General features: G+C 36.8%; 1 long non-coding RNA gene and 2 other non-coding genes across 4 annotated transcripts; 2 read left to right on the forward strand and 1 right to left on the reverse strand.

Moving 5' to 3' along the window:
- The first annotated feature begins 926 nt into the window (after positions 1–926).
- LOC128282084 (small nucleolar RNA R71) lies at positions 927–1,033 on the forward strand. The gene has a single exon (XR_008272364.1). It is a non-coding gene; the product is annotated as a small nucleolar RNA R71 (small nucleolar RNA).
- Positions 1,034–12,332: 11,299 nt separating this feature from the next.
- LOC128282505 (small nucleolar RNA R71) lies at positions 12,333–12,439 on the forward strand. Its single transcript, XR_008272786.1, has one exon. It is a non-coding gene; the product is annotated as a small nucleolar RNA R71 (small nucleolar RNA).
- Positions 12,440–20,749: 8,310 nt separating this feature from the next.
- LOC128296553 (uncharacterized) lies at positions 20,750–21,841 on the reverse strand. Of its 2 annotated transcripts, none has more exons than XR_008287199.1 (2): positions 21,636–21,841; positions 20,750–20,991 (listed from the first exon to the last, which is right to left on the reverse strand). It is a non-coding gene; the product is annotated as an uncharacterized LOC128296553 (long non-coding RNA). The 2 variants fall into 2 exon arrangements; XR_008287189.1 differs by having other exon boundaries at positions 21,623–21,841.
- Positions 21,842–22,227: the final 386 nt, after the last annotated feature.

Consider the following 22,227-nt stretch of genomic DNA (forward strand, 5'->3'; position numbering starts at 1 on the left):
CAGAATTGGCTGGTTCTGAGGTTACCTTTTCAGGTATTACAGGTTCTAGTTCTAGTGGAACAACAACTTCAACACTTGGTTGAACTTCTTCCGAATCTTGAGCTTCAACTTGCTCCTTTTCAGCTTCAATGATGTTGGGCTCTACCATTTTTCCGCTCCTCAATGTTAGTGCATTACAATGCTCCTTCCCTTGATTTCTCAGATTTTCCGTATCACTAGGTAAAGCACCTTGTGGACGGTTCCTAAGTTCAGAAGCAAGCTGGCCCACTTGATTCTCCAAATTCCTTAGAGTGGCGTCATTCTTCGCCGTGTATGCCTTCAATAAATTCTCTAAGCTATTGGAGGATTCAGCCTGAACTGGTTTCTGAACTTGCTGTGAAAAACTAGGCGGCTGGGTTGGTCTAGGTTGGGCGTAGTTGTTACTGCCTCCAGCCCCTTGGTTACTCCAGGAAAGATTGGGGTGATTTCGCCACGATGGGTTGTAAAAGTTGGATTGCAGCCCTTGCCTTCCTCGGTTCTGGTTCTGATTACCTATATAGTACATAGATTCTAGGTTTGACAGACATTCTTTAAACACATGTCCTTCCCCAAAATAGACACAGGCTATATTCTCATATTGGTTAGGTGGTTGAGCTGCAAAACTGTTAGACCCACTAGTGGTAAGATTCTTTAACATTGAAGATATCGAAGATACCTGGGATGCAAGTGAACTGAGAGCGTCCACTTCATGGATTCCAGTAACTCGTCTTCCTGGTGTTGCTCGATTGGTTGGCCATTGATAATTGTTACTGGTGATCCTCTCGATGATTTCATAAGCCTCATTGTAAGACTTACATAAGATAGCACCGTTAGCAGAAGCATCTACTACCATCCTTGTGTGTGCGTTGAGACCATTGTAAAATGTCTCAAGTTGGATGTAATGCGGAATTTCATGATGAGGGCACTTTCGTAATAACTCTTTGAATCTTTCCCATGCCTCATACAAGGACTCATCATCCATTTGTTGGAAAGCAGTAATCTCATTTCTCAGCTTAGCAATCTTGCTAGGCGGGAAATACTTCACAAGAAATCTCTTTGCTAACTCTTGCCATGTAGAAATCGAGTTCGGTGGCAGTGAGTTTAACCAGGCTCGAGCTCTGTCCCTCAGCGAGTACGGGAATAGTTTTAATTGTAATGCATCTTCGGGTACTCCGGCTATCTTGAAAGAGTCGCTCACCTCCATAAACAGTCTTAAATGAAGATGAGGATCTTCAGTAGGCATTCCATTGAACTGGCCCACTGTCTGAAGCATCTGGAACATGACTGGCTTCAGCTCGAATTGTTGTGCCTCAATCTCAAGTCTTCTAATACCTGGATTAAGGTCATTAAAAACTGGCACGGCATATTGTCGTAAAGCTCTATCCCTATCAAGGATAGGATTTTGAGCAAGGTTTGCTCTGTTTCCTTAATTGATATTCTCGAAATTCATCTCTTCGATCCTTCTCTAGTTCGCTTGTCTTCTTCATTGGTGAAAGGTTCATTCTATTTCAGGGTCCATTGGGAGTAAGTCGATAATTCGGTCAATACTTATAAAGACTGAAATAATCAGAGAAGAATTAATTAAGTAAGTAAAATTGAACAGGAAAATAAAAAAACCAAAATGTAAAAATAAATTCACAAATAATGTTTTTTTAAAACAGTCCCCGGCAACGGCGCCAAAAACTTGGAAGGGTGGAAATGTGCAAGTGTACACAATCCTAACAAGTAATAAAGTGACAAGTAAATGTCAAGTTATCGTACCCACAGGGACTGTAAAAAGCAATATTTATGAAATTAATTAAAACACTTTGGTAAGGTAAAAATAATTTTGGTTTGAAAAGAGTGATTTACAAACTAAGATTTTAAAACTAAGCAAACAATTTAAATAAAATAAAAGAGTTCTAGTACACGATTTCAATTAAGATTTAATCAAGATGATATAATTGTGTTGGATTAATTATACCTGTTTAACTTAGAAATATTAAATTCGTGCTTATGCTGTTATGAATAAATTCACGGCAACCCATTTGCTAACTTATGAACATATTTACTAAATAAAAGAATTCCATTTATCTCTTGAACATATCCCTATGCCAATTCAACCGACTAAACAGATTTAATAAAGTAAACATGCTATCGCACATACATACTTATTGAATTAAATTATCTCTCGCATATTCCTATGTCAATTCAACCGATTAATTCAACTTAATAAACATGTAAAAGATCATGTGAAGTAACAAAGTATCCATACCTTGAAACAATTTAATCACAACAATCTTGCAAGTTATGCAAGGCATATGTATCGCCAAATACAATGCTGATTTAATTTTCAGTTACCTTAGAAGAATTAAACATGCACTGATTAAGTACTGACTCTATTAATTGCAATTTCAATCCGTTTAAAAAACTTAATTCTTTAGTTATCTAAACAATTATAATGCCAGATAACCTAAGCTTGATTTTACTTAATCAAGCATTTCACTAAGGCCTATAACAGCATAAACACTATTTTAATAATTCAAGTAGGCAAAATATAATCAACCCAACACAAATTAAATTCAAGCTAAATTGATTAAAAAAACCATTTCAACAACAATATTTTTCATAGATATGTTCATCATAAAAACAATAGAAATTAAAAAAAAAAGGGAACAGAAAGCAAATCCAATGTTTCTCTGCGGCTCGAGTGTTGCTCCGTTCTTAGTCTCCGTTGTCTTCGCTGAGCAAGGCTTCTATGAATTTGATTGCTGCCCAAGATGGCTGAAGAAGACCTCTTTCTCAAGAGAGGAAATCGGCACAAGTGGAAGGGAAAATGGGAGGGAAAAATGGAGAGGAAACTTTGAGAGAAGTGAAGAGAGGATGAGAGAATGTTGTGGAATAAGGGATATTGAGGGATGCTTTGAAATGGGCAGCATATGGTGGCTTTTATAGCTGAATAGGGCTGCTAAAAATAGCAAATTCAGCAGCCAAGAGAGCCCTCCCATGGCCGGCCACACACATGGCAAGGTTGAAGCTTTAAACCTTGCTAAAAATAGGCCGGGGCAAATCTACAAAGCCTAAAATAAAGGTGGGGTTTGAATGCAATTTGGAGGTTTTTCAAGGGCCTTTTTGCAAGCATATTTTATCAGCTAATTTGCTGATTTGGGTCAGCCGATGGACGGTTCTGGTCAGCCCAATTAGTGGCTAGTTCGGCTCACTTCATTCGGTTCAACCAGTGCGGTTCACTAGGCCCTTTCTTCATAATTAATTAAAATTAATTCATTTAACCTAAATTAAATAGGAAATAAATTAAAATTAATTTAATTATGAATTAATACACATTTCTGGACCGTCTTGGGCTAGAAATTAATTGGCCTCGATACTTCAAATTGCTCTCGATTTTGTTCTTTTCGTAGTGTTCAGTGGGCCCTTTTTCTCCAATTGTGTAATTCTGTCAAAAATAACCAAATTTAATCAAAATTAACTATAAAATTAATTAAAATTCATAATTTTCATATTTTTAACATAATTTAATTATTTTTTTGACAAGAATTTAATCGAATTTGCATGAATTTAAGTAGAATTGGGTATGAAAAAGTATATAAATTTTTGTGTTTCCACACCCCCAAACTTAATTCATTGCTCGTCCCTAGTAATGCGCAAATTTTGAAAAGAATCTCTCGAAAACACCTTTGAAAAATTCCTTCAGAACAACATTTTTCCCAAAATTATGAACTTAAAATACTTATGCGCAAAGACAAGAAATCTGTTAGTTATGCTACTTAAGTATGCATATTGTTCAAATTAAATTCAACCACTTATTATTATAGCAAAATTTAGACTAAATGCTTTTGTAATGAAGACATGTTAATCCTTACCAATTTGATTTTTATTCCTCTATTAGAGACTAAGCTACAATCATTAATCTTAACTTATGTCTTCATATGTTGATCGTAGCAATTTCTTTCCACTAATGTAGGTAGCATGAGGACTTTGAATCAATAGGTCTTTATCAGGGTTGTAACGTGGCTAGGCTAGGGGTAAGTGAAAGATGGATAAATTTTGGTTTTTAAAAAAAAACCCTAGACTCAGCGTCAATTGAACCTTCGGAGTTTTTACCTTCGATACACCAACTTGACTTTCATATGCTCTTTTTCAAATATATGTGCTTTTTTTTTTCTATTAACACGAGCACTTATTTTGTGTACTGCAATTCTCGAGCAATTGATAATTCTTGTCAACTCCCCCAAACTTATTTTCGAACAACATCTAGAATATTACTGAGTCTAGTGTTTGGGACAATTTTAAGATTATTAAGTGAAAAGTAATGGCTAATTATTATAAGGGTCGGAATAAAATCAGGCCATATAGTCTCAAAGTTGGGTTTCAATGGATAAAATATACCATGGTGGGCTTGAAAGGCTCAACCGGTCCAAACAATAGTTGCCTAAATCATTTCCAACGTTTCATGCTCCCTAAGATTTCACCTGAAGAAACTTAATTCTAAAGACTTAAACTTTCATGCATACCTAACTTTCCTAAAGAACTAAAAATTTTATGGTACGAATTTGCATGCTTTTTTTAAAAATTCATTCATGTCATTATTAAGCTAACATAATAATTTATTAAAATAATAGAACTTTATTCATAGTTAAATTGAGCATACTTAACAGAATTCAAATTTCTGAACAAAATATATCCTAATCATAATTAAAAGAAAAATTTTATCTTGAGTGGAAATAATTCAATTTCTCGGTCCCCCCAACTGAAAATGAACAATGTCCTCATTGTTTAAAGTGAATATATACTATACACCAGGTAGGATTTTAGAAAAGAGGAGGTGAGTCAATTTGACTGCTTAAGTACCAAGCTCTTTCTAAATCCAATCCTAGACATGTATATATCTATTGCCACACTTTAAATTTTGTGACTTGCTCACATTTTATTAGTGATTTTCCTCTCTTATTTTATTATGCAAAAAACAGAAATAAATTCCTAATTAAACTTAATCCTAAAATGACCTAAGAACAGAGATAAAATAAAGTCAAGATCCTCCCTTTATTTATTTGCAGACCCTTCCGTATTTGACTCATCTTTTGCTCCATCACTATTGCCTTTGCATGAATCCCTTTGGTCCTTTTTCGAGAGTGGAGTCCATGGCTCGAATATGAAATTTGGAAATTCAGGCACAAAAATAAATGGGTCATTGTATATTTTCTTAAAAGCACTTCTTATCGAGTCATCCCTTATTTTTGAGTATCTCCAGTAGGCTTGTTGCTGCCATTGCATATGTTGCATTAAGTCCATCAGTTTTGATAGCTCATCTCGAAGGTCTAGGCTCGATGATTTAGCTCGAAACATTGAAGTTCCAGCATCCGATTCATCTTTTGGCTCTACTGGGTCCACCTTATCAGGGACTTCAAATGATTGCATCGTGGGATCTTCTTCTTCATCAGGTTCCTCAGGCTCTTCACTTTCTTCAACATGTTGTTGTAGAACTGAGTCTTCGGCTACTCGATAGAGGTCCCAATCTGTAATTGTACCTTGGGTGTACCCTGTCTTCTTGACATTAGCAAGAATTTCTGCTTTCAAACACATAATAGTTATTGTAAAGGGGAAGTAAGCAGGGCCAGAACGTCTAGCGGCACAGTTTCGAATTTCTTTCAAGATGATCTTTCTCACATCAATGGTCTTACCCGTTAAGATTGAGTATAGTAAGACCATTCGCTCCAATGAAATTGTAGTCCCATGTGAGCTAGGCAAAAGGCTGAAACGGATAAAATAAAACCATACCTTTGCAATAGGTGTTAAGTATTCTCTTCGACACGTGAGGGTTCCTTGTTTCGACACAGTCCAACTAGAACCTTCAACTGTAAGCTCCTTGAGAATTTCTCGCAGATTTTCAAGCTTGATATTGCTCATCAATGTGAAATATTCATCATTTTCGAGATCTGGTAATTCAAAGAATTCATTAATAGAATTTGAATTTATCGGTACCCTGATTCCGCGAACTGGAACTTCTATCATCTCGCTTGAAGTTAAATTTGCATAAAACTCACAAACTAGTTCCTCATCCACACTTGGTCTCTTTTCACAAAACAATTCCCAATTTAGGGCTTCAGCAACTTGACGAATACGAGCCATAAAGTCTCGGTAGTTGCTTTCCTTTAAAGTGAAGCCTTTTTTCTGGATGCATCTGTTGGTTTTTGAAGATACTTTCGTATCTCACTTTGGCTTCTTCATAGTGGAATTTGTTTTGTGTTTCATCAATTTGAGCGGAAGCACGAGTTCTCTTGCGAGGCATGTTTAACCTGATCATAAGATGGAAAAATTAGTTTCTTAATAAATTTTAATAAAAATTATTAGTAATTCAATGATTTGAAAAATTAATTAATTAAAATTAAAATTAAGAAAAACTAGGTCTTACCACCTTTTTTTTTTGTAAAAATATAAAAACTCTAGGAATTAATAATAATAATGAAGAAAAAGATGGGAATTTAAAAGAAGGGTTGGAGGTTTGTGGATTAGGATGGATGGGAAAGGAATGCCGCACAAGCAGCTAGGGCGTGCGGGCTGGTGTATGTGGGAGCAGTGGTGTGCAATAGGGCTGGTAGCAACACGGGCGTTCGACAGCAGGTGGGACTCGAGTGCGTGCAGGATGGTGCGGAGGGCAAATACCGCGCGCGGGGTGAAGGCCTGGTGCAAGCTGAGGCTGGGGCTGCTCGAGGCAACGCATGCATTGTATGCGGGACGTGCGTGCGATGGAGCTGGGTGTGTGCTGGCCGACTGCTTGGAGCTGCTGCTTGGGGTTTCGGCACTTGGGTATTTTGGTGCTTTGGGTTTTAAGTGTTAGATGAATGGGAAGATGGGTAATATTTATCGGGGGAGAAATAGGAATTAGAGTAGAATTCTTAAAACAAATTAATTAATAAAAATTCTAAATTCTAATCCTATATAAAGATAACAACAATTAATAATTAGATATATAATTAATTGCTATTTAATTTATTAAAACAAAGATAAAATCCTAATTTCATGCTAAATTGATAAAGATTAATATATAAATAGATATAATTATATATTAAAGATTATCATCTTATTATTAAAACTTATCAAACAAAATCCAAAAATTATATATTAATAATTATCATTTTTTTACTAAAACATTTATTCTAGAAGCCCTTTAAAAAATATTTACAAAAGAGGCATCTAGTTTTTATTATTTACGAAAAGAGCAATCAAATTTTAAAAATAATTCAATTTAAGTCCCTAGACTTAATAAAAATTAAAAATTGAGTTGAAAATTAAAAATTGGATCAAATTGACCATTTTATTTGAAAAACAAAAATTTATTTTATTGATTAGGGAAAAATTTCTTGGAAAATTATGTTAAAATAAATTCCTAGGAAAGATTGGAGGGGTCACAAATGGTCCCGCTTAAGTTCCAACCTCCTAGACAGAATTTATTTAAACATATTAAACCCGAAAAATAGACCCTAAATTATTTATTAAACAAAATAAGAAAATTATTAAATATCTGAAAAAATGAACGAGATGTTATCCCGTTCGATTTTATTCCCCCAATAGTGTTTCAAACGCTGAGCATTAACTTGAAAATTACCTCTCTTACCTTGGAGTTCAACAACTCCATATGGATAGACTCTGTGAATTGTAAATGGACCGGACCAACGTGATTTTAGCTTACCTGGAAAGAACTTCAATCTCGAGTTGAACAACAATACTTGCTGACCTGCTTCAAATTCTCGAACCCGGATGTGTTTGTCATGCCATATCTTGAGTCTCTCTTTGAGTAATTTGGTATTTTCATATGAGAACATTCAGAATTCTTCTAATTCATTGAGTTGGAACATCAGTCTTTCTTTTGCGAGCTTAGGATCTAAGTTGAGTCGTCGAAGAGCCCAGTAAGCTTTGTGCTCTAACTCCAAAGGTAGATGACATGCTTTACCGAAAACTAGCCTAAAGGGTGACATCCCTAAAGGTGTCTTGTACGCTGTCCTGTAGGCCCATAAAGTGTCATCTAGTCTTTCGGACCTAGTCTTGTCGGTTCGAGCAAACTACCTTCTCTAATATGCCCTTGAATTCTTTATTTGCCAGTTCAGCTTGTCCATTCGTCTGTTGATGGTAAGCCGTTGCAACCTTGTGTTTCACACCGTGCTTGTCTATTAACCATTTTAACCACTTGTTCACAAAGTGGGACCCTTCATCACTAATGATGGCTCTCGGGGTTCCAAACCTCGTGAACACGTGTTTCTGCAAAAACTTCATCACAACTCTAGCATCGTTTGTCGGATATGCCTCTGCCTTGTCCCACTTGGACACATAATCTACTGCGACCAGTATATACTTGTGACCAAAAGACGAAGGAAAGGGCCCAAGAAAATCAATACCCCAAACATCGAATAATTAGATCTCAATGATGTTTATTCGAGGCATCTCATTTCTGTTGGTGACATTTCCAACTCTTTGACATTAGTCACAACTCTTTACATATGCATATGCATCCTTGAATAGTGTTGGCCAAAAGAATCCGGCTTGCAATACTTTGGCTGCAGTACGAGTTCCTCCGAAATGACCCCACTTGGGAAATTTGTGATGATGGTATAGAATCTGCGGTATTTCTTCTTCTACCACGCATCTCCTAATCATCTGATCTGCACACTTTTTAAACAGGTATGGTTCCTCCTAGAAATAGTACTTCACATCGTGAAGAAACTTTCTCCTTTGTTGATATGTCTTATCATACAGCATTAAACCACAAGCTAAAAAGTTAGCAATATCAGCAAACCAAAGGGTATTATGACATGACTTACCTTTAGTATATGTTCATCTGGAAATGTTTCTTGAATCGGTACAAGTGTAGAATTCCCTTCTTGCGGCTCCAATCTGGACAAGTGATCTGGTACTTGGTTTTCTACTCCCTTTCGATCTTGAATTTCCAAATCGAACTCTTGAAGTAGAAGTACCCATCGGATCAACCTCGACTTAGCGTCTTTCTTGGCAAGTAAATATTTAATTGCCGAGTGGTCTGTATAGATAGTTACCTTGGTACCTACAACATAAGATCGAAACTTGTCAAAAGCAAATACGATAGCAAGTAACTCTTTTTCTGTTACCGTATAGTTTAACTGAGCTCCTGTCAGAGTTTGGCTCGCATAGTAGATGGGATGAAAAACTTTGTTCCTTCGCTGGCCCATGACAACTACTATTGCGAAGCCACTTGCGTCACACATCAATTCAAATGGCAAGTCCCAGTCTGGTGTGACAATTATGGGTACCGTGACTAATCGATTCTTTAAGTCATTGAAAGCTTTTAAGCATTCCTCATTATATTTGAATATCGTGTCCTTCTCTAATAATTTGCATAAAGGTTTAGCAACTGTTGAGAAGTTTTTAATAAATCTTTGATAGAACCCAGCGTGGCCCAAAAAGCTCCTAACACCCTTTACAGATGTTGGAGGTGGGAGTTTCTCAATAACATCTACTTTTGCTCTGTCTACCTCAATCCCATGTCTTGTTATCCGATGCCCCAGAATGATACCTTCTCGTACCATAAAATGACACTTTTCCCAGTTAAGGACTAGGTTTGTCTCTTTGCATCGCCTAAGTACCTTAGCCAGATTGGCTAAGCAATCATCGTACGTATCTCCAAATATTGAAAAGTCATCCATGAAAACTTCCAAAAATTTCTCAACCATGTCAGTGAAAATAGACATCATACATCTTTGAAATGTAGCAGGTGCATTACATAAACCAAATGGCATGCGTCTAAATGCAAATGTACCGTACGGGCAGGTGAATGTGGTCTTGTGTTGATCTTCCGGTGCTACCGTAATCTGGTTGTACCCTGAGTATCCATCGAGAAAACAGTAGTAATCTCGCCCCGCGAGTCTATCCAGCATCTGGTCTAAGAACGGCAAAGGGAAGTGATCCTTCCTAGTTGCCTTGCTTAGCTTCTGGTAATCGATGCAGATTCTCCATCCCGTAACTGTTCTAGTCGGTATCAACTCGTTATTCTCATTCTCTTTGACCGTGATACCTCCTTTCTTTGGTACGCACTGGACCGGACTTACCCATGAACTGTCTGAGATAGGGTAAATGATACCCGCATCTAACCACATGATAATCTCTTTTTTCACTACGTCCTTCATGATGGGGTTCAGCCTTTGTTGTCGATCGATGATCCCTTTTTCACCATCTTCCAGGATGATCTTGTGCATGCATACAGATGGACTAATACCGCGAATATCAGCTATAGTCCATCCAATAGCCTTATTAAATTGTTTCAGAACAAAGATAAGTTTCTCTTCTTGCTCAGTAGTTAACTCTGCTGAAACAATCACAGACAGAGTAGAAGCGTCACCTAAATAAACATATTTTAAATGAGAAGGTAATACCTTGAGTTCTAGTTTGGGTGGCTCCTCGATTGACGCTTTTGGCTGTGTGTAATCTCTTTTCTCTAAATTCAAATATTCGAAACGGGGTTGTGGATTAAATCCCTTTTGATTAGCTCCTAGCAAAGCTAAGTTTCCATCATCTTCTTCATCACTTGGAGGGCCTGATGTCAAAATTCCTTCTAGAGGATCCTCAACAGAGTTGAGTTCCTTCTCCACTATTAAATCTTCTAAGTTGGATACTGCAGAACAATCATCTGTTGTGTCAGGAAATCGCATTGACTTGAAAACGTTAAATGTTACCTGATCGTCCTGAACGCACATAGTAAGTTTGCCCTTCTGCAGATCAATAAGTGTCCTTCCGATTGCTAAGAATGGTCTCCCCAGGATAATTGGTACTTATTTGTCTGCTTTGAAATCTAAAATTACAAAATCAGCAGGAAAGATAAACTTATCTACACGTACCAATACGTCCTCGATTTTTCCTTCTGGATGTGCTAAGGATCGATCTGCTAGCTGAAGTGTAACCGTAGTAGGTCGAACTTCACCTATCCCCAACTTCTTAAATATCGACATAGGCATTAAGTTCATACTTGTGCCCAAGTCACATAGTGCCTTACCACAATAAGCTGCTCCAATGTTGCATGGAATGGTAAAACACCCAGGATCCTTCAGCTTAAGGGGTAATTTGTCTTGAAGATATGCACTGCATTCTTTCATCAAAGCTACCATCTCAAATTCTCCAAGTCTTCTCTTCTTGGACAGGATATCTTTCATGAATTTTACGTAATTTGGCATTTGTTTAAGTGCTTCAACCAACGGGATGTTGATATGAAGTTGCTTGAGTACGTTAAGGAACTTCTTGAATTGGACCTCCTGTTTTTGCTTCTAGAGTCTTTGAGGGTAAGGTGGTGGAGGTTTATATACTAGAGTTGGTACTGGTTGATTTGTCTTTGGCGGCAATTCTGCTACTAACGGAATGGTTGGCAGATCAGAATTGCCTGGTTCTGAGGTTATCTTTTCAGGTATTGCAGGTTCTAGTTCTTGTGGAATAGCAACTTCAACACTCGGTTGAACTTCTTTTCAATCTTGAGCTTCAGCATGTTCTTTTTCAGCTTCAATGATATTGGGCTCTACCACTTTTCCGCTCCTCAATGTTAGTGCTTTACAATGCTCCTTCCCTAGATTTTTTGGATTTTTCTTATCACTAGGTAAAGCACACCTTGTGGACGGTTCCTAAGTTCAGTAGCAAGCTGGCCCACTTAATTCTCCAAATTCCTTAGAGTGACGTCATTCTTTGCCATGTATGCCTTCAATAAATTCTCTAAGCTATTGAAGGATTCAGCCTAAACTGGTTTCTGAACTTGCTGTGAAAAACTAGGCGGCTGGGTTGGTCTAGGTTGGGCGTAGTTGTTACTGCCTCCAGCCCCTTGGTTACTCCAGGAAAGATTGAGGTGATTTCGCCACGATGGGTTGTAAAAGTTGGATTGCAGCCCTTGCCTTCCTCGATTTTGGTTCTGATTACCTATGTAGTACATGGATTCTGGGTTTGACGGACATTCTTCAAACACATGTTCATCCCCAAAATAGACACAGGCTATATTCTCATATTCGTTAGATGGCTGAGCTGCAAAAATGTTAGACCCATTAGTGGTAAGATTCTTTAACATTAAAGATATCGAAGATACCTGGGATGCAAGTGAAGTGAGAGCGTCCACTTCATGGATTCCAGCAACTCATCTTCCTGACGTTGCTTGATTGGTTGGCCATTGATAATTGTTACTGGCGATCCTCTCGATGATTTTATAAGCCTCATTGTAAGACTTACATAAGATAGCACCGTTAGCAGAAGCATCTACTACCATCCTTGTGTGAGCGTTGAGACCATTGTAAAATGTCTCAAGTTGGATGTAATACGGAATTCCGTGATGAAGGCACTTTCATAATAACTCTTTGAATCTTTCCCATGCTTCATACAAGGACTCATCATCCATTTGTTGGAAAGCAGTAATCTCATTTCTCAGCTTAGCAGTCATGCTAGGCAGGAAATGCTTCACAAGAAATCTCTCTGCTAACTCTTGCCATATAGAAATCGAGTTCGGTGGTAGTGAGTTTAACTAGGCTCGAGCTCTGTCCCTCAGCGAGTACGGGAATAGTTTTAATCATAATGCATCTTCGGGTACTCCAGCTAGCTTGAAAGAGTCGCTCACCTCCATAAACAGTCTTAAATGAAGATGAGGATCTTGATGAGGCATTCCATCGAATCGCCCACCGTTCAAGCATCTCGGAACATGACCGCTTCACTCGAATTGTTGTGCCTCGATCTCAGGTCTTCTAATACCTGGATTAAGGTCATTAAAAACTGGCACTGCATATTGTTTTAAAGCTCTATTCCTATCAAGGATAGGATTTTGAGCAAGGTTTGCTCCGTTTCCTTGATTGATATTCTCGAAATTCATCTCTTCAGTCCTTCTGTGATTCGCTTGTCTTCTTCGTTGGCGAAAGGTTCATTCTATTTCAGGGTCCACTGGGAGTAAGTTGATAATTCGGTCAATACTCATAAACACTTGAAATAATCAGAGAAGAACTAATTAAGTAAGTAAAATTGAACAGGAAAATAAAAAAACCAAAATGTAAAAATAAATTCACAAATAATGTTTTTTTTTAAACAGTCCCCGGCAACGGCACCAAAAACTTGGAACGGTGGAAATGTGCAAGTGTACACAGTCGTAACAAGTAATAAAGTGACAAGTAAATGTTGAGTTATCGTACCCACAGGGACTGTAAAAAGCAATATTTATGAAATTAATTAAAACACTTTGGTGAGGTAAAAATAATTTTTGCTTGAAAAAAGTGATTTATAAACTAAGATTTTAAAACTAAGCAAACAATTTAAATAAAATAAAAGAGTTCTAGTGCACGATTTCAATTAAGATTTAATCAAGATGATATAATTGTGTTGGATTAATTATACCTGTTTAACTTAGAAATATTAAATTCGTGCTTATGCTGTTATGAATAAATTCACGGCAACCCAGTAATTTGCTAACTTATGAACATATTTACTAAATAAAAGAATTCCATTTATCTCTTGAACATATCCCTATGCCAATTCAACCGACTAAACAGATTTAATAAAGTAAACATGCTATCGCACATACATACTTATTGAATTAAATTATCTCTCGCATATTCCTATGTCAATTCAACCGATTAATTCAACTTAATAAACATGTAAAAGATCATGTGAAGTAACAAAGTAGCCATACCTTGAAACAATTTAATCACAATAATCTTGCAAGTTATGCAAGGCATATGTATCGCCAAATACAATGCTGATTTAATTTTCAGTTACCTTAGAAGAATTAAACATTCACTGATTAAGTACTAAGTCCATTAATTACAATTTCAATCCGTTTAAAAAATTAATTCTTTAGTTATCTAAACAATTATAATGCCAGATAACCTAAGCATGATTTTACTTAATCAAGCATTTCACTGAGGCCTATAACAGAGCATAAACACTATTTTAATAATTCAAGTAGGCAAAATATAATCAACCCAACATGAATTAAATTCAAGCTAAATTGATTAAAATAACCATTTCAACAACAATATTTTTCATAGATATGTTCATCATAAAAACAACAGAAATTAAAAAAAAAAGGAACAGAAAGCAAATCCAATGTTTCTCTGCGGCTCGACTGTTGCTCCGTTCTTAGTCTCCGTTGTTTTCACCGAGCAAGGCTTCTATGAATCCTTGATTGCTGCCCAAGATGGCTGAAGAAGACCTCTTTCTCAAGAGAGGAAATCGGCATAAGTGGAAGGGAAAATGGGATGGAAAAATGGAGAGGAAACTTTGAGAGAAGTGAAGAGAGGATGAGAGAATGTTGTGGAATGAGGGATATTGAGGGATGCTTTGAAATGGGCAGCATAGGGTGGCTTTTATAGCTGAAGAGGTCTGCTAAAAATAGCAAATTCAGCAGCCAAGAGAGCCCTCCCATGGCCGTCCACACACATGGCAAGGTTGAAGCTTTCAACCTTGCTAAAAATAGGCCGGGGGAAATCTACAAAGCCTAAAATAAAGGTGGGGTTTGAACGCAATTTGGAGGTTTTTCAAGGGCCTTTTTGCAAGCATATTTTATCAGCTAATTTTCTGATTTGGGTCAGCCAATGGACGGTTCTGGTCAGCCCAATTAGTGGCTGGTTCGGCTCACTTCATTCGGTTGAACCAGTGCGGTTCACTAGGCCCTTTCTTCATAATTAATTAAAATTAATTCATTTAACCTAAATTGAAATTGGAAATAAATTAAAATTAATTTAATTATGAATTAATACACATTTCTGGACCGTCTTGGGCTAGAAATTAATTGGCCTCGATACTTCAAATTGCTCTCGATTTTGTTCTTCTCGCAGTGTTCACCGGGCCCTTTTTCTCCAATTGTGTAATTTTGTCAAAAATAACCAAATTTAATCAAAATTAACTATAAAATTAATTAAAATTCATAATGTTCCTATTTTTAACATAATTTAATTATTTTATAATATTTAATTATTTTTTGATAAGAATTTAACCGAATTTGCATGAATTTAAGTCGAATTGGGTATGAAAAAGTATATAAATGTTTGTGTTTCCAGCAAGGCATTCCTAGGAAGTAAGGTGGCGGCAAAACTAGGGTTTGGATGGAGAGCTTAGGACTACAAAAAGTTGGGTATTTTTCTCCTCATCATTATTCTAGGCCTCAAGCCCAAACTGCAATATTTTATTATATGCACTAGAATAAAACTAAGTAGAGAAACATATTAGAACTTGGTCCAATCTTGACCCTCTTATTGAACATAAAATAAAAATAAAAATTCCTTTTAGGCTACTTAGAAAATTTTCTCGGAAAATTACATTAAATTAAGTTCCTAGAAAGGTTGCAGGGGTCACAAGCGGTCTCACTTAAATTCCAATCTCCTTAGACAAAATTAATTTAATGCACTAGTTTAAGAAAAATTTCTAGCTTTGCCTTTTACTTAAATTAATTAAAAAACAAGGGTCTATTAAATTGAATGAAGTATCAATTCGCTCAACTTCATCATCCTAATAGTGTTTGAGGTACCTCTCTTTTTATCTTGTAATTCCACCACTCCATAGGGATAGACTTTATGAATGATTAATGGACCATTCTATTGAGATTTGAGCTTCCTATGAAATAACCTCAATCATGAATTGAACAATAAGACATTTTGACCTTCTTTGAAATCCCAAGGTTGTATACATTTTTCATGCCATCTCTTGGTCTTTTCTTTGTACATCTTGGCATTCTCGTATGAAAATAACTTCAATTCTACCAACTCATCGAGTTGTAACATCCTTCTTTCACCATCTTCTTTAAGTCCAAATTTAATTTTTTTTAGGGCCTAGTGAGCTTTATTATCCAGCTCAAGTGACAAATGATAGGCTTTCTCAAAGACTAACCTATAAGGAGTCATTCCTAACGGTGTTTTGAAAGTCCTCTGATAGGCTTATAGAGCATCCTAGAGCCTCTAGGATTAATGTTTTCTGTTAGGTCGAACCATCTTCTTAAGGATTCCTTTAATCTCGTGGTTTGCAAGCTCAACCTACCTACTTGTCTATGAATGATAGGCAGTTGCTACTTTGTGTTTAACATCATACTTTCTAGCAACCACTTAAGCCATTTATTTATAAAGTGATATCCTTAATTGCTAATTATAACTCTAGAAGTCCCAAACCTTATAAATACATGCTTATGTAGGAATCGCATGACTACCTTAACATCATTTATTTGGTATGCATCGATTTCCACCCACTTGGATAAATAGTCAACAACCACTACGATGGACTTGTTACCATATGAAGAAGGAAACGGGCCTTAAAAAATAATGCCCCAAATGTCAAATAATTCTACCTCTAAGATGTTCGTCAAAGGCATCTTGTTCTTCCTTGATTTGTTTCTAGTCCTCTGGCATCGATCAAAATTCTTTACATATGCATATGCATCCTTAAACACCATAGGCCAGGAAATCCACCTTGCAAATTTTTTGCTGCAGTGCGGGAACCACTAAAATGTCCCCTACTTGGAGATGAATGGCGATGATATAGGATTTTTTCGATCTCGTTTCTAGCTACACACTTCCCGATTATATTATCTGCATATTGCTTAAATAGAAATGACTCCTCTCAGAGTAATACCTACTACCATGAAGGAATTTCTTCCTTTGTTGGTATGTCATTTCAAGACGCATTATTCTACTTGCTAAATAATTTGCATAATTAGCAAACCAAGAAATTTCATGGATTCGACTTACCTAAAAAATATGCTCATCTGGGAAGTTTTCATTAATTGGAGCAAGTAAGTGAATGACCTCGTGTTGTTCCAATCTCGACAGATGGTCTGCTACTTTATTTTCTACTCCTTTTTTAGCTTGGATCTTAAGGTCAAATTCTTGGAGTAAAAGTACCCATCAAATCAACCTTGGTTTAGCTTCTTTTTTTGTGAGTAAGTACTTGATGGCTAGATGATCCCTAAAGACTATGGCTTTTGTACCTAAAAGATATGAATGGAATTTGTCAAACACAAAAACTATAGCAAAAATATCTTTTTTCTATTATCGTATAGTTAAGTTGGGCTCCTATCAAAGTTTTGCTTGCATACTAGATTGGATGAATATAACACCCCAAACCCAGCCCAGACGTTTTGGCTGAATCTGGCAATGTCACAACATAGGGTGTTTGAAAACTAAGTTTCTACGATAAATCCATTTCTGTTTACTTACTTTTCTTATCTTTTACTAATTCCAAAATCCTTACTCATTTAATTGATTGTTTAAAACATAATTCATTGCGGAAGCTTTCAAAACCATTTTGAGTAAATCGTGTGTTTAGAGAAAACTTTGCCTTTTCAAAAACCGAGTTTTCCTCCCTCTAGCAGTTATAAATCCATAAAAATAAATAAAAACCAAATTCAAGCAAAAGTCCCAAAAGTCCCCAAATTACATCCAAATAGACCACAGTAACTAAAACCATAGATCATAAATTATAAATCATAAAAGTCCAAAAACTGTGGTCATCGTCAAGTCCTCCACCGCACCGATCCAGCTAGGTCTGGTGATTACCTGTGCACATTAAACAGAGAGGGGTGAGTTTACGTAAACTCAGTGTGTAATCCCACAGAAAACAAATAGCAGTAAACACAGTGCATAGTCAAAAATAGTCTTGGGCCTAAGCCACTTTCAGTATCAGTAACGGTTGGGCCTTAGCCCAACTCAGTATCAGTGTCAGTATGCACAAGGGCCTTAGCCCATAATAGTATCAGTAATAGATATACAGTATTCGGTATCCAAGTCCTACCCAACTAGCCTCTACACACCATCTCCGTCCAACCCTACACTCCATGTGGTGATTAAATCAACCTACCCATCCCTACACTCCAGGTAGTACCGAATGCGGCACAAAACAGTAGTTTGCAGCTGAGCTGCCAGTATATTAGGCTTAAGAGCCTTTTAGTACACTTCCTCCAAATAAAATCAACCCAACCCCATGCAATGCAACATACAATACATGACATGCTATCTCATGATATTAGTACATATAATCAGTAAATGCATACATGCGTACTATCATCATACTCAATATATATATCCATCCATCAATCAGTCGGTTCACACAATTAGGGGTCTAAGTAATGCTTACCGACCCTACAGTAGGTTCACAGTCACCTTGGGCAACCCATGCAAACTTAGCAATCAATTCAGTGAAAATAGGCACACACGCCCATATGGCCTGCCCGTGTGTGGGCCATATGACCCAAATTTACCTTGGCCGTGAGGATCACACGGCCTGGCCCAAAATCCCACATGGCCGTGCGGTTTACCCATGTGGACTTATACGTCTGTGTGTCCCACACGGCCCAAATCAATCTAGCCCGTGTGTCGCAAATGGCCTGCTTGGCCATCACACGATGGTGCCTTGCACGCACGGCCTGGCCTCATCGATCACACGCCCGTGTTAGGGCACACGGCCTACCACACGGGAGACCACACGTCTATTGGCATCAGCAGTGGGGTTTTTTTGGCTTTTTGCCGAACCCTATTTTCTGCATTACGGGTACAAACCTGTTATTGTTTGATGCTAAAATGTCCCCCGAGCACTCCGAAACCTAAAATTGATCGGTAACTCATCAATTACTCATTCAACCCATTCCTAAATGAGAAAACACAAGATGAAAACCAGCTCCTAAACCAACAAAAAGCGTTACCTTATATGAACAATAGAAATTCCACGCACCTACAGCGACGATTCCAGACCCTTAGTCCCTCAAATATCTCCTAAACACCAAAAGAGACCTGTAGCAAAACGATTCGTCAAACAAATACAAGTTGAACCTACTAAAACTTACCTATCAGACGCGAATAGAGAGTGGAAGAAAGGTAGAGTTTCGGCAATCGAAAGGAGGAAAATGAAAAAAGAAGAAAAAGGAAAAATGGGTGAAAGGGGAGATAATCAATTTTTCTGCAGAGAGAATTTTGGGAAACTGATAACTCAAATCCCACTACCTACTCTATCTCAACCACCCACTACTCAGATTTTCAGTACAACTCAAACTTCTAGCCATCAAACTGAGCAAAAGTATTCTCCCTTACCCACGCAGGGATTCGAACACCAGCCCTCCATGTAACACCCCAAACCCTTATCTGTCACTGAATTAGGGTTACAGGGTATCACCAGTCAAAAACACATTTTCAGATAATCACATACACACATACTTATAATAACTAAAAGGAAGAAAATATAAACAATCGTTAAGTAATTTCATAGTCTATTTAATTACTAGTACTACAGAGTTGAATATACTTTTAATTCAAACTCATAATACATACAGATATGCAGACCTCATTACACTTTAATCGCACACTGTAACCATATACAATTACATTACACATGTACCACTATTTTTTTTATAAAAATCATATCAAATTCGGCATTCATTTAATATTAAGTTAAACACTTATTCACCACACCAAAACACATATAATTATTATAATTTATTATTGCATATACCATTATTCATCTAGTTATTCTTTCATGCATTTAGCTAAGCCAAGTTTGATCTTAACTATTACTCATTCACCGTTAAAATCAATTGACTTATAATATACTTTAATTGTCTAAATCATTATGCTTATTCTATAATATAATATTACAACATTTAATATGCTACAGTTGGATACAAATTTACTATAACTACCTATATTAATCACATTTACCGAAATATGATACACTATAAATTAATGATTTCATATAATAATCCCAACTTGTCATCATTAGCTCAAGGCATTGATTAGCTTCCACAACCGAATTTAAACAACTTATACCCATCCAAAAACATTCATGCATAGTTCAACTAGTTTATCGAAAATACTTAATAACTAAAAGAGTTTATTCTTGAAATTTCAGAATATTAATCACATATATAGATATATACAGAACGTAATTATTACATACTTTATATCAAATATATCAAGTCAAACTATCCTATACAAAAATATTCATATAAGTAATGCCAAGCCACAAATAAATCAAATTTTCTTATTCAATTGCATCTTATAACCGAGTATACCAATATATTATTGAATTAGTTTCAAACTAATTCATGTATGTCTTACCTGTTCAAAACCTTGACCAAATCAATTTAACATGCTATGAAAATGCATAACACAATGATCAATACATCCTCCATTTTAAGTTTACTAACCATTGTCAAACCATTACTAACACATATAGTGTCTATCATGTGAATTATTCTTGCATAGCATATAGCATTTAAGCAAAAGTGAGCTCAAACCACAATCCAAAATACAGCCAAAATTATCAAAACCAAGATCACAAGACATTATAACAAAGCCCACATAAAGTCAAACGTAAACATAAATAGCAAGCCATTTTCACATGGCTTGTAGCACCCCAAACCCGGCCCAGAAGTTATGGCCGGATCCGGCATGCCACATCAAAAACGTAAAAAAAAATTCATTCTAAGTCCAGAAAATTGTACTTGATGTTCAAAAGATTAATTCATTAAGGGTTAAGGTGAATGAAAGCTGTGCACCAGGTAGGAAACCGGAAAGAGGTGGTGAGTCCATCTGATTTGCTTAATACCAAGCTCCTTCGGATCCAATCCTAGACATGCATACCGCCATTGCCACACCTTAACGTCATGGATATTTCTAGGAAACCGATTTGATTAAGTCATTTTTAGGAAAAGTGATTAGTTTTGGAAAATACTTTCATTGCGGAAGCTTTGCTTGTTGTCGTGTTATTTTGAAATCAACTGTTGTTTTTGAAAACGCGCCCTAAAGCTATCCAATTTCAACAATTAAAATAAGTATTACCTATCTTAGTAACACATATTAAAACCATCAAAAATAATTAAGTGGCCTTATTACATTTAAAAGCCCAAAAACTTCAAACGTAAACAAAAGGATGTCCAGTTCACCAGAAGAAAATCAAACTTTCAGAACGGGTGGCCACTCCGAATTCCCTCACAGCTCCAAGCCCACTATGGTTGGGGATTTCCTGCGTGGATGAAAATAAAAGGGTGAGTTTGGGGAACTCAGTGTAAGGAAAACCCATTCAAAGCCCAAGTCAGCTCAAGCCCATTGGGCCTAAGCCCATTCAGTAATAATGGTCTGGGCGAGCCCTTTCAGATTACAATAAACCGGGCTTTAGCCCTTATTCAGATAACACAAGATGGCCCATAGGCCCATTTCAAAATACATGCAACATCAATAACATATGCAAGCCCATTTGGGAGACTACTAAACCCACCAACCACTACACTCCACCCGTACCAGCCATACACTCCATGTGGGAATAGCTCAACCCACCCATTAACACTCCACAGATTGCAAATTTTGTCGCTCATTATCAAAGAATTGAGGCAAAGCCTCCAAGACGTGGACAAGCCACTTTCAGTACTTTCTCCGTCAATATCCCAGTCTCATGCATCAGATAATAACATGGTATGCAGTAAATAACAACAGTCAAACATGCATTTAGGTCAATTTAACCCTAGGGGTATTTCGGTAATTTATCTACTAGGGGTAAAACTGTAAATTTTCCACTTTTAAAGGTATTTCAGTAATTTATCTATTTTAGGGTTTTTCATGCATATTCCTACTTTTCACGTACTAACAGAATCACGTACCGAGGGTTCTTACCGAATTGGGCCCGTTGGCCCATCATTCCAATTTTGGCCCATTAAGCCCAAAAATATCGAGGGCACAGAAATCATGCACTTTGCAGTCCAAACATTGCAGCTTACCAAAAACATTAATCGATTTACCTCACGAGCATTCGCACACTCGCAAATCTAGAAAATACCGGTTTTCGGCATTTCGGCTTTTGCCGATCTAGACTAAGAAAGAGGGTGTTAGTTACACACTTTGCGATTTATATCTTTTGAGATCCACACACACTAACGCTTACAATTGGATTACTAACACGTTAATCTAACTATTCAAACACGAACTACATATTAACCCCATACCATATTCGGCCAACCACACCTACAGATCATAGTAAGCTTATAAGAAATCAATAAGCAACTCATTAACAAATTTTTGTCAATGTTTACCACATAATCATAATTTCACTGCAAGCTGTCTTCCTGAGCAACAGTCACTAAATCATTTATAACTGGAGCTAAGAAACTCCAAATCAAGTGCCGTTAATTTTCCATGAAAATAGACTCATATATCTTCTAACTATAAAATTTTCAGAATTTTTGGTTTAGCCAATCAATACCAGATT

This window comes from Gossypium arboreum, chromosome 1, assembly GCF_025698485.1.
Source record: "Gossypium arboreum isolate Shixiya-1 chromosome 1, ASM2569848v2, whole genome shotgun sequence".
Classification (NCBI taxonomy): Eukaryota; Viridiplantae; Streptophyta; class Magnoliopsida; order Malvales; family Malvaceae; genus Gossypium; species Gossypium arboreum.